Raw genomic sequence first — 13,977 nt, 5'->3', positions numbered from 1 at the left:
GGATAGATGGTTAAGGGCCTGAGGTACGCATAGGCAATTGACAAAAGAGCAACAAGAATGGTCAATAGATATAACAAGGTGCTCAACGTCATCAGTAATCAGGAAAATACAAGTCAAGATCACACGAGAGATCAACTGGCAAAAATTTTAAATCTGACATGTCATGGGTTGGTAGGGATGTGGAATAATGGAATCTGTACTATTGAGGGTGGTATGGCTCGGTTGTACTGAAAGGGCGGGCCGACTCCATCTTGTTCTGTGACCTTCACCTTGACCACACCTCCTCCCCTTGAGCAACCCCCTCCCCCACCTGCCTAACAGGACTCAGACCCTTCCCCAGCCAATCGGCTGAGGCCATAGCCATTACCTCACCAACTGCCCCTAGGCCCCAATAAAACCTTTGTGCTTTTGGAACTCGCTCTCTCTCCCTGGTGTCTCACCACTGCGTCGGTGCAGGTAGGGGATTGAGCTTGAGCTAGCTCGAATAAAGGCTCTTTTGCTTTTACATCGGACTCGGCTCCCTGGCAGTATTTGGGGATCACGAATTCTGGGCGTAACAGTACCATACAGTTGGCAACGATTTTACATCAAATCAAACTGAAAATGTACACTCCCAGGAATCCCACTCCTAGGTATACACTCTAGAGTAGTGGTTCCCAACACAGACTGAACATTAGAATCATCTAAGGATCTTCTTAAAAATGCTGCCCAAACCCTACTCCAAATCAACAGAATCTTGGGAGGTAGGGCCTTGTTGCTGGTAATGACAAAAGACTTGTACTCCAGATGACTCTAATGTACAGTCCCAGGTGAGAACCATTCCCTGGGTATATGCAGAGCAGCCCCGCTTGAATAGTAAAAGACTAAAATAGCCTGACTCGTCATCACTAGGAGAAGAGATAAACTGTAGTATCTTCTTATGTAAAATACCACGCAACAGAGAAAAACAAGTGTATTAGTTGTGTGTATCATCATGGACAATTCTAATAGAATGCTTGGCACAAAAAGCAAGTCTTCAAATAATATCATTTAAGCCCCAAAACATCAGGATTTAAGGGCGCCTGGGTGGCTCAGTGGGTTAAGCACCCGACTCTTGATTTCGGCTCAGGTCGTGATCTCCTGATTTGTGAGATGGAGCCCCTCACTGGACTCCAGGCTGACAGCATGGAGCCTGCTTGGGATTCTCCCTCTCCCTCTCTCTCTCTCTGCCCCTCCCCTGCTTGCACATGCTCTCTCTCTCAAAATAAACTTTTAAGAAAAGTCAGAATGTGGGGCCCCTGGGTGGCGCAGTCGGTTAAGCGTCCGACTTCAGCCAGGTCACGATCTCACGGTCCGGGAGTTCGAGCCCCGCGTCAGGCTCTGGGCTGATGGCTCAGATCCTGGAGCCTGTTTCCGATTCTGTGTCTCCCTCTCTCTCTGCCCCTCCCCCGTTCATGCTCTGTCTCTCTCTGTCCCAAAAATAAATAAACGTTGAAAAAAAAAATTAAAAAAAAAAAAAAGAAAAGTCAGAATGTATAAGATCAACACACAAAAATCAGTTGTGTATTTCCACACCAGCAATGAAAGATTTTAAAAGAACATTAAGGTAACGATTCTATTTGTGATAGTTTCCATAAAAAATTAAATTACCTGGGAATAAGCTTAGGCAAGGAGCTGAAAAACGTGCATTGAAAACTACAAAACATTCCTGAAATAAATTAAAGAAGACCTAAATAAATGGAGAGACATCCATGTTAATGGGTTGGCAGACTTAATATTGTTAAGATGGCCCAACTACCCAAATTAATGTGCAGATTCAATGCAATCCCTATTGAAATCCTAATGACCTTTTTTTGAAGACATGGAAAACTCATCCTAAAATTCATATGGAATTGCAAGGAGCCCTGAATACCCCATATTGAAAAAAAGGAACAGGGATGCCTGGATGGCTTGGTGGTTGGGCATCTGACTCTTTTTTTTTTTTTTTTTTTTAATATATGAAATTTATTGTCAAATTGGTTTCCATACAACACCCAGTGCTCATCCCAAAAGGTGCCCTCCTCAATACCCATCACCCACCCTCTCCTCCCACCCACCCCCCATCAACTCTCAGTTTGTTCTCAGTTGTTAACAGTCTCTTATGCTTTGGCTCTCTCCCACTCTAACCTCTTTTTTTTTTTTTCCTTCCCCTCCCCCATGGGTTTCTGTTAAGTTTCTCAGGATCCACATAAGAGTGAAACCATATGGTATCTGTCTTTCTCTGTATGGCTTATTTCACTTAGCATCACACTCTCCAGTTCCATCCACGTTGCTACAAAAGGCCATATTTCATTTTTTCTCATTGCCACGTAGTATTCCATTGTGTATATAAACCACAATTTCTTTATCCATTCATCAGTTGATGGACATTTAGGCTCTTTCCATAATTTGGCTATTGTTGAAAGTGCTGCTATAAACATTGGGGTACAAGTGCCCCTATGCATCAGTACTCCTGTATCCCTTGGGTAAATTCCTAGCAGTGCTATTGCTGGGTCATAGGGTAGGTCTATTTTTAATTTTCTGAGGAACCTCCACACTGCTTTCCAGAGCGGCTGCACCAATTTGCATTCCCACCAACAGTGCAAGAGGGTTCCCGTTTCTCCACATCCTCTCCAGCATCTAGAGTCTCCTGATTTGTTCATTTTGGCCACTCTGACTGGCGTGAGGTGATACCTGAGTGTGGTTTTGATTTGTATTTCCCTGATGAGGAGTGACGTTGAACATCTTTTCATGTGCCTGTTGGCCATCCAGATGTCTTCTTTAGAGAAGTGTCTATTCATGTTTTCTGCCCATTTCTTCACTGGGTTATTTGTTTTTCGGGTGTGGAGTTTGGTGAGCTCTTTACAGATTTTGAATACTAGCCCTTTGTCCGATATGTCATTTGCAAATATCTTTTCCCATTCCGTTGGTTGCCTTTTAGTTTTGTTGGTTGTTTCCTTTGCTGTGCGGAAGCTTTTTATCTTCATAAGGTCCCAGTAATTCACTTTTGCTTTTAATTCCCTTGCGTTTGGGGATGTGTCGAGTAAGAGATTGCTACGGCTGAGGTCAGAGAGGTCTTTTCCTGCTTTCTCCTCTAGGGTTTTGATGGTTTCCTGTCTCACATTCAGGTCCTTTATCCATTTTGAGTTTATTTTTGTGAATGGTGTGAGAACGTGGTCTAGTTTCAACCTTCTGCATGTTGCTGTCCAGTTCTCCCAGCACCATTTGTTAAAGAGACTGTCTTTTTTCCATTGGATGTTCTTTCCTGCTTTGTCAAAGATGAGTTGGCCATATGTTTGTGGGTCTAGTTCTGGGGTTTCTATTCTATTCCATTGGTCTATGTGTCTGTTTTTGTGCCAGGGCATCTGACTCTTGATTTGGGCTTAGGTCATGATCTCACGGTTTGTGAGTTTAAGCCCCATGACAGACTGCATTGACAGCGTGGAGCCTGCTTGGAGTATTCATTCTCTCTCTCTCTCTCTCTCTCTCTCACTCTCTCTCTCTCTCTCCCCACCTCCCAAATAAGTAAATAAACATTAAAAAGAAAAAGAAGAGAACAAATTTAGAGGACACACACTTCCCAATTTAAAAATATACTACAAAGCACAGTAATCAAAACAGTGTGGTACTGGCATAAAGCGATCCATAGATCAATGGAATACAATTGCCAGTCCAGAAATATACCCAGACATCTCTGGCCAACTGATTTGCAATAAGGGTGCCAAGACTATTCAATAAGGGAAAGAATAGTCTCTTTAACAAATGGTGCTGGGACAACTGGACAGCTACATGCAAAAGAATGAAATTGGACTCCCGCCTCACGCTATATACAAAAATTAACTCAAAATGGATCAACAATGGGAATGTAAAATGGTACAGCTGCTATGGAAAATAATATGATGGTTCCTTAAAAAATTAAACGTAAAATTACTATATTATCCAGCAATTCTACTTGTGGGTATATATCCCAAATAAATGAAGGCAAGGACTCGAACAGAGATTTGTACACCAATGTTCATAGCAGCGTTATTCACAGTGATTGAAAGGTGGAAACAACTGAAATGTCCATTGATTGATGGATAAATTTTGATATGTCCATATAATAGAATATTATTTAGCCATAAATAGGAATGAAGTATTGACCCATGCTACCATATGGTTGAAGCTTGAAAACGTTATGCTAAGTGAAATAACCCCCACACAAAAGGCCTAGATATTGTATGATATATCCAGAATAGATAAATTTGTAGAGACAGAAAGCTGATTGGTGACTGGGTCAGGGGGCAGGTAGAGGAAATGGTAAGTAACTGCTTAACGGGTATAAGGTTTCTTTCCGGGGTGATGAAAATGTTTTGGAACTAGATAGAGGTGCTGGCTGCACCACATTGTGAATGTACGAAGTACCACTAGACTTTTTCTTAACTCTAAAATTGTTAATTTTATGTTATGTGAATTTCACTTCAATTAAAGAAGAAACACGCAAGACTGACTATATTTTTAAGAGATAAATTCATCTGTAACATAACTATAGAGAAAATCAAGGGAATGAGAAACACAAACTTCAGTTCACCTGTGGGATATAATTGGGGAAGGGCACCCAGGAGTATTCCGCTTTTTAAATCACATCAGTGTTCATTATATCATTCTTTATTTCTTTGCGTAGGTTACTAACATTCTTTCATACGTCCAAGAAATCATTCTTGGGGGGCCTGGGTGGCTCAGTCGGTTGAGTGCCCAACTCTTAATTTCAACTCTGGTCATGATCTCACAGTGTGTGAGTTCGAGCCCCACATGGGGCTCTGTGCTGACAGTGCAGAGCCTCCTTGGGATTCTCTCTCTCTGCCCCTCTCCCACTTGTGTGCATGCTCTCTCTATCGCTCTCTCTCTCAAAAGTAAATAAATATTTTTTTTAAAAAAGCATTCTCCATAATTTGCAAAATGCACTGTGCAGTCTCCTTGGTGTCCACTGACAGTCTTGTTTCTCCAGTTCTGTGGATGTCCCAGCCCATCTGTCAGCCCCAATGACAGGGTTGCAAGGACACACCCTGTAATCAGCCAGGCTGCTGGCTCCACTGTCTGCCTATCCCCATTCCCACTACTTGCTCCCTAACCCCCATCCTGCCCACCCGGGCAAGGGGTCCTCACTGCCCCCTTAATGCACATACACAAACCAGGCACAGAACCTTGCCTGTATCTGTCACCAGCCTGGAACAAGTTTCTGCTTCCCCACGAATATACATATCCTGGCTTTCCCTCAGTGGGAGCCTGAGCACCCTTGGAAACTTGGTGAGTAATCAGAGTTCCTCTGTGGTCTGTCCTCCCACTGGTAACCTTTAGTTACCCTCGAAGAGACAAGTGCTTGTAAACGTGGCAGGGTATAGCCCAGCCCAACTAGGGCCCCTCTGCTGTTGTGTGTGGTGGGTTGGGGTGGGGGGCAGGTAGAGGGGCAGTGAAGATGGGAGCTACTGCTGGAGGGAGTATCAGCCCAGGGACAAGGCAGCAAAGGTCAGGAGACTGACTGCAGGGAATGAATGCCAGGAGAGGTCCTGCTTGGGATCACAGCATCTGAAGAGGAGGAGACTAGAGGACCCAACAGGGAAGGAAGGGATCCCAGCTGGGAGAAGAGGCAGGCAGCTAGACCTGGTGCCGTACCTCGGGCTTCCCTGCTCTCAGGGAGGGACAAACAGGATGCTCAGCCCTGTGGGCCACTCCAGAGGAGCCAAGTTCCTCAGATCCTAGCTTGCTTCACTTCTGGGGCTGGGTGGGGAGCTGGCAGGGACAGGGCTGTCACTCTTTCTGCCATGTTCTTCTGAGCAAGCCACTTCCCTTTTCTTGGCTCGTGTCTCCAACTGTAAAGTAAAATACAGTTGGACCAAACACTTTGGAGCTGGGGGAGGCTTTCACCAGAACATGCTGTCATTCCAAATGGCTTGTGTCTTGGGTTACAAGGTTTCCTAGCCCTGGGCTGGGCTGTGAACTGTGTGGAGGAGGCCCCAATGCACCCTATCTCCTTCACCCCCTTAAGTTGCAGGGACCTAGGAAGAAATGAAGCTGTTAACAGAAGTGTGAGGCATGGCATGTGTTCCCCCAAGTGGGACAGGGTTGGGCCAGTGAAATGTTTTAGAACCAACACCAGTAATAGAATATGTGGTAAGGCCGGCCGGTGAATTCCACGGGCACAAGCCCATGGCTGCTCTTCCTTTGCTGTGAAATGAATTCTTCAATGTGATGCCAGGCTGTGCATAAAAATGGACAAAGCATTCCGTGAGCGATGCTGGAAGTAGGATGAAGGGCAGGGAAGGCAAGTCCATATCCAGAATGTGTGTCTGCCACCCAGGAGTACCCTCCCGGGATGGAAGAGGGCCAATGTAATCAAGCTGCCACCAGGAGGCAGGCTAGTCCCCGGGGACCACGCTGGGGCCCTGTGCTGCACTCTGCTGTTTTCAAAAAGGGCCTTCAGGAAGGCAATGCCTAGCTGAGGGGAGTGCGCCCCGCCCCCACCCCCATGGGAGCTTTCAGGACCAGTGGCAACAAGAGAGGGCTAGGCTGGGGGCTGCATCTTCAGACCTCAGAGATCCTTGAGGTCCTTTTACTTAATAGGCATGAGCTCCGGGACAAGTAACAAATTTTCTTAGAAAATTCTTAGACTGTCGGGGCATCTGGGCGGCTCAGTAGGTTCAACATCCAACTTCGGCTCAGGTCATGATCTCACGGGTCATGGGTTCAAGCCCTGCGTCGGTCTGTCAGCACAGAGCCCACTTCAGATCCTCTGGTGCCTTCTCTCTCTGCCTCTCCCCCACTCGTGCTCGCTCTCTCTCTCTCTCTCTCTCTCAAAAATAAATTAACATTAAAAAAAAAGCAGATTTTAAAAAATTTGTCTAGTTACATTGCCCTCTCCCTCCCCTCCCCTGGATGCCCAGAAAGGAGTGGTGACTTTCCAAAGATCACACAGGGCAGGGTCAGAGGTACAGAGTAGCAGCATCTTAACTGTGGTGTCAGGGGGAGGAAGGGCTACCAAAGGAGGGGTGGCCAGGGGTCTGCTCCTTCCCTGGGCCCAGCCCTTGGGGGACAGAGTGAGTGCTGGGTCCTGCCCACAAATGGATATGGAGCGCCTGCTGGGTTCTAGGCACTGGACATGGAACAGTGACCAGGACCAGCAATGGCTCCTGCCCTTCCGAATAGATAGGAAACCATCACCACATATACAAGCAGGGTAATTTCAGGCCACGGTTAGTGCCATATGAAGGAGATAAAATAGCATGGGGGGTGGGTTGCTGGGGACTACTTCAGTTTCAGTACCAAGGGAGGAAAGGCCTCTCTGAGAGGTGGTGTGTGTGTTAAGATCTGAATGGCAAGAGGGGCGCCTGGGTGGCGCAGTCGGTTGAGCGTCCGACTTCAGCCAGGTCACAATCTCGCTGTCTGTGAGTTCGAGCCCTGCGTCGGGCTCTGGGCTGATGGCTCAGAGCCTGGAGCCTGTTTCCGATTCTGTGTCTCCCTCTCTCTCTGCCCCTCCCCCGTTCATGCTCTGTCTCTCTCTGTCCCAAAAATAAATAAACGTTGAAAAAAAAAAAGTAAAAAAAAAAAAAAAAAAAGATCTGAATGGCAAGAATATCATGGGGGGAAGAAATAAGAAGTACAAATAAAAACAGCCAGTACATTTAATATGTTCCAGGCACTGTTCAAGGTCCCTTTGCATGAATTAGCTCATTTAATCTCACCAAAGGCATATGAGGTAGTAGATTATCATTGCCGTCTAATGGAAGGGAAATTGAGGCATGGAGGTCAAGTAACCTTGGTAGGTGATGGAACCAGGACCTGAACCCAGGTAGTCTGACTCCAGAGTCAGGGGGGGCTTATCCCATGCCATTCTGTTTCTCAAAGGCACTGACCTGCCCTGAGCAAGTCTGACTGTAGAATCTGGATTCTATCTCGGATGCAGGGTACAGGTGTAGAAATGAAAACCCACTCTGCCCAAGGGAAGTCTCCAGGCTCATGCCAGCTAGTCCAGAGCCAGGGCAGGGTCTCCAGTACCCTTCCTACCCTCCTCCACTGTCCCCTCCACTCGGGGGGAGTCCTGAAGTCCCTGCTCCCTGCCCCCAGCTTCTGGGTTCACAGCTAACTGGGCCACCTCATTCTAAAGGGATTTGAATCCCTGGGACAACTGGAGACGGGTGAGAAAAGGCTTAGGGATTAGATAATGATAGCTGGGAAGGTAAGGGACTTAATTAGGGGGGTTCGGTTGTGGGAAGTGGGGCGGGGAGGGGATTTGCGTCTTCACAAAGCCAGGATGGACTGCGGAAGTGAAGAGGAAGTGGGATCCTTGGGAGGAGCTGGGCAGGCTCAGTTTCTGCAGTCTGTTGTGCCTTCAGAATTAACACATAATAGTACTAATAATCCCCCACATTTGTGCACCCATCACTTTTTCAGCCATTATTTCACTTGGAATTCTCACAGCAGCCCTGGGAAAGAGGCAAGGATTATTTTTCTCCCCAGGAAACAGGCACCTGGAGAAGGCAGGTGACTCTGCCCTCTGAAAAGGTGGGATTTGGCTCCAGGCTTCCTTGCTCTCACTGCATTACTTCAGGGGGAGAGGCAACAGCAGGGGCCAAGGAGCTGCCTCAGGGGAGGAACCCCGGCTGCCACCTCCTATCCTGAAGTCCTTGAAGACTCCTGCCCTCCTCACTGGGAGTTGGGGAGGAGAGGAAAGAGTAAGGGAATAGAGAGGTTGCCAATCTGTATTGTGGGCAGTTGGGCAGGGCTGGGCTGGGACCTGAGGGGTCTGGCAAGGGGGCTCTTTACCCCACCCCTTCTCCTACACATACACTGCCCTCCCCAAGGGAGATCCATTTGTGGCCCTTCAGTCTTCAAAGGTACTTTCTGCCTGCAGTCTGAATTTACCCTAGCAGACGTCCCAGTGTTATTCAACACCAAGGATATTGAGGCCCCAAAAGGGAGAAGACCTCCCCACCCCCGCCATCCACACAGAGTATCCCCAGCTCAAGGGTCTTAGAATAACCCCTCACCACCGCTCAAAGGTCCTTCCTGACCCCTGCCTCTCCTACATGCATGTACCCCCAAGCCCTGATTCTTTATCTGAGCCCCTACTAGCCCCTCTCACTTCTCCACAGCCCAAGCTCAGTCTGGGCATGGCCCCAACCCCAAGTTCCATGAGGGCAGTTTTTTTACTCCAGGATTACCACAGTGCTCAGTGAAATATGGGAAGGAAGGAAGGAAGGAAGGAAGGAAGGAAGGAAGGAAGGAGGAAGGAAGGAGGAAGGAAGGAGGGAAGGAGGGAGGAAGGAAGGAAGGAAGGAAGGAAGGAAGGGAGGAAGGGAGGGAGGAAAGAAGGAAAGGGGGAGTGAATGGTTTCCAGGACTCCTGCCTCCTCCAATATGGCAGACTCCTGCTCAGTCATTAGGTCTCTTGACTGGGTGTAGAACTTCCTGACTGCACCAATGTGGTGGTGCTGGCTGCACTATACTGGAATGACCTGTTGCCTTAGCCATTCTCCCTGTGGACCAGGAACTCCTTGAGGGCAAGACCTGGTTGGCCTCATTCCCTGAGGTGTCTCCATGCCTGGTGACATGCCTGTTGCCTAAATACTCATGGAGCCAAGGCACGAAAGGTGCTCTGGCTCCCAGCTCCAGTTAGGAGCTGAAGCCTTGACCACCTGGAGGACAGTGCAGACAGGAACAGGAGTCAGTCTATCACTGTTGCCTCCTCATTCTGCTGCCACCTCCACTGTCAGGACCGTGTCATCTCAGGTAGGGTAGATTTCTTCATTCCTTCCCCCACTTTGTTGGAAAAAAAACTTAAGGCAGCGAAAACTCTGCATGGCAGGCTTGGGATAAGGACAGGAAGCATGGAGGCTGGAGTCAGGGCCCTTCTGCGTGGTCACAAGGGCTTTCTAGAAAGTTCTGTCTGGCCCTGTGGAAGTAGAGTTTTCCACAAATATTTATTGAAGGGCTTAAGAGACTGTTCAGGTCTCAGACCACTGTGCCAATCTCAGCACCACCCCTTTCCCGCTGGCACCAGAGAATCAGAGGACAACGCACCTAGGGGCCTCTGATCTGGAGGTCAGTGCCCTTGTTTTAGAGAAGAGTCAACCAAGGCCCAGAGGTCAAGGCAGATAGCCCCGAGGTGCACACCCCCCTCCCCAGTATTCATTGCTAAATAGTCACTGTAGCACATTCACTCAAGAACACAGTCAAAAGCCCTAGCTCTGGGGAGTCTGGGTGGCTCAGTCAGTTAAGCATCCAACTCTTGATTTCGGCTCAGGTCATGATCTCACAGTTCGTGAGATCGAGCCCTGCATGGGGCTCTGCACTGACAGCATGGAGACTGCTTGGGATTCTCTCTCTCTCCCTCTCTCTGCCCTCTTCCGCTCACTCTTTCTCTAGAAAATAAATAAATAAACTTAAAAAAAAAGAGAGAGAGAGAGACCCCAGTCCAGTGCCCCTCTTCTGCTCACTCTTTCTCTAGAAAATAAATAAATAAACTTAAAAAAAAAAAGAGAGAGAGAGAGACCCCAGTCCAGTGCTCCTGCCCACGTCTGTAGCCATGTCACAGAGGAATCTTAGCCCCAGGGCACTAACTCCCAAGACTAGAACCATCAGTGACCCCACATTCCTTCTAGACCTCCTAGGCCCAGCAGCCTTCTTTCAGCTGTTAACATCACCTTGCCTGGCAAGGTATACTCAGCACAGCACCCTCGTCACACAGCTGGCAAGCAGTGGGGCCTGGATCTCACCTGGGACCTGCCTGACTAAGGATGCTGGGCTCTTCCTATTGGGCCAGGCCATTGCCTGATCGTCACCACTGCAATACAGAGTAGTCAGTGTCAAGTTCAAGAGAGAGGGGCTACTGTTTGGCAGGGCTCATGTTGGATTGGTTAAATCAGGGAGAGGTTCCTGGAAACAGCAGGAACAGGGTTCTGATGGCCTGGGAGGATCTGGCAGGAGGATCTGGCAGGAAGAAACAGGAGAGAGAAGCTATTTTGATAGAGGCAGGAGGGCCAAGGTATGTCTGAGGAACAGCACAGAGCTTCTTTGACTAAAATGAAAGTGTGTGGAGGGGAGGAGCGGCAGTGAAGGCCCCAAAGGATGCTGGAACGAGATAGGCCTTGGCCTTGAATGCAAGTCAGTGAGATTGAGCTGATGCCTGAAGGAACTAGGGAGCCACTGCAGATTCTTGAACAGGGGAACAACATACCTAGCAGGGAAAGAGAATTGCTGGACAGGGGTAGGGGAATAGAGAAAAGGTAGGGATGTGGAGGAGGGGTTCTCTGTTAATAACCAGCTCAGAGGAATTTACCAGATTATTATTCTAGGATTTATATTATCAGATTAACTAGCCCTTCCATAGTGGGCCAGAGATAGGTAAGTTTCAGTGGAGGAAGGAGAAGCAGGTAGCCACAGGACTTGGAAAAAGCAGACTGGAAGAAGGGTACTTCACTTAGGCCTTTATCGTGGGTAACTCCAGATTCCTGGGGGGTTGTTGGGGGCTGAGGGTGATTTCCTGCTGTGTAAACATTTTCCTGGGTAGCCTATGTAGGTAACTCCAAGGCTAGTCCACACCCCAGCCTATGGGTGCCTGGAAGCATAGGGCCCAGAAGCCAGAGACTTGGGTGCAAGTCCTAAATTTGCACATATTCTTACAGGATCACTTCTCTCCCTAGGTTCCTCAAAAAATCACCTGACTCAGAGGGTCACCATAGGCTTAAACGAAAAGCTAGATCTGAAAGTGCCTTCTAAACTGTAAAGTGCTGTAAAGGGGCTATTCTACCATTTTCCTTTGAATGGGCCCTACATCTTGTCCCTGGGAGGGTCTTATATAAGGATTTGAGCCACATGTCCAGCAAGGAAGGCAGCCTTGTCCTGCCCTAAGCCAGAAGGCGATGGTTCTTTCTTTAACTAGGGCAGAACAGCTGGGACAACCTGAAAACTCCTCCCAGAGGTAGGAGTTGGGGGCTTCTCAGTCACAGAGCTGAATCTGAGACCCTCAGCTCTGCACCCTGTAGCAGACCCTCATGGTAGGGGGCCTTGTCAGGTGCAGAGCAGAGTCCTCCCAGGTGTCTTTAACAGGCCTGCTGCAGCCGGCCTCTGCCTTCTAACTGGGATCCTCCTGCTTTCTACTCTCCTGGAGACCGGAGCGTAGAGTTGGCGGGAACCAACTCTGAGACGTGGGATGCCCACAAGCTCCTGGGCCTAGCTCTGCAGGCACTAAGTGGTGGTTTTCCATGTGCCAGGCACCAGGCAGAGTTCTCCACATCTGTCACGCCACTAACGATTTGGGGTCGTGCTCTCTCTGGGCTTCAGTTTCCACAGCTGTCAAGTGAGGTGAGCTGCCTGATCCCTGAATGATCTGTGCTTAGGTCTTCTTCCCTGGGCTCCCTCAGCACCGGGCCCATGCTTATTGGAGCATTTCTCACATTCATTCATTCAGCATACATTTATTGAACAGCCCTTGTGTATAGGATGCTCTGCTGAGGGTAGGGGGCTTGTGGGGGTTCAGAGATGAGTAAGCCAGGACGGTGTGCCCAAGGACCTCACAGTGTAGCAGGGCCGATGCTACTAAGCAGGGCCACACTGTGGTGCTGCCGGTCCCTCCTGCCTATTCTTCCTCTCCCCTCCTCTCTGGCAGGAGCCACGCTTCCCATCAACCACCCGAACTTTGCTTACGCCATTGTGCCAGCATGGAATGAATGGATTTCCTTTCCATCTCCTCCCTACCCCATATTTTAGGGTGCAGCTCCAATGTCTCTCCCTCCACAAAGCCTTCTAGGATTCTTACAACCCAAAGCAAATTCTCCTCCTTAACCTCCCAGGCACTTGTTCTGTTTGGAACATTTATCTCGCTCCTATATTCTAGGTGATGGTGCCTATATCTTATCTTTGGGAGGCAAGATGGTGTCTGATTCATTTCAGAATAGTGCCTAGGGCCTGGCACACAGTAGGAGGAAAGAATGGTCCAGGGTATGTGAGCAGCTGCTACCACAGAGGTAGGAAGAGAGTATATAGTGTGTGTGTTATGGGGGGGTGGGGAGGCAGGAGGGGGCAGACAGAGGGAGGAGGCTGTTAAGCACAGAAAGGAGGAAAGGGCTTCACTGTATGAGGAAGGGGCTGTCAGACATGGCAAGACAGTCAGATGGCACTGAAGCATCCATCACACAAGTCAGACTCGCAATTATAGGAACCCAGAGCTCTGGCCCTTGGGCAGAAGCAGGGGAAGCAGATAAGCTGATAGCAGGCCTGCTTTCATTGAGCGGTGGCTTTACTGTGGCTTCCTCCATGTCCACCCTACATCCCCACCCAGAGGCCAAAGCCTGGCCAGGCAGGCGGCAAAGGGAGGTGTGCAGGGCAGACTAGGGAGTGGTCACAGAGGCAACCCCTTTGTTAGGCACTTGAGTGCATAAGGCACAGAGTGACTTATATACGTTAGCTCCCTTGATGCTCTCAAGCTGACTTGAAATCCAGATTATCACCCCCATGTCATGAATGAAGAAGCTTGGGTGCACAGAGGTGAAGTCGCTTGCTTAAGTCTGACAGACAGAAGTGGAGGATTTAGGATTCAAACCCAGGACTTCTGATTCCCAGAGAGGAAGCACTCCTCTCTGCCTGCTGAGGAACAGCTCTTGGAGAGCTGGGAAGGTCAGAAACAGAGGTCAGGGCCCTGGGTTGGGAGACCTGGTCTGTGGTTCCTTGTTCCCTAGGCCTGCCTGCCTCACAGGTGGAGGGAAAAGTCTGTCAACACTGAGAGGCCCCAAGCTGGTTGGCAGCAGTGGTCCAAAACCAATGGCAAAGGGAAAGAGGGCAGGGGCTCCAAAGAGAAATGGCCAATACCATGGTTCATCACAGGGCCATGTCTAGGTTTCAGGACTTGGCCCTCCACAGCGGCACCAGGCAAGCTCTCCACCATCTGGGGCAGTGAGGTTCTGCCCTATGGGGTCTGATTGCAGGAGAGGTCATTAGATAGCACCTA

The sequence above is a fragment of the Leopardus geoffroyi genome, chromosome D3 (assembly GCF_018350155.1).
Source record: "Leopardus geoffroyi isolate Oge1 chromosome D3, O.geoffroyi_Oge1_pat1.0, whole genome shotgun sequence".
Taxonomy (NCBI): domain Eukaryota; kingdom Metazoa; phylum Chordata; class Mammalia; order Carnivora; family Felidae; genus Leopardus; species Leopardus geoffroyi.
The sequence above is the reverse complement of the archived record's forward strand: the minus strand, read 5'-3'. Positions refer to the sequence as shown.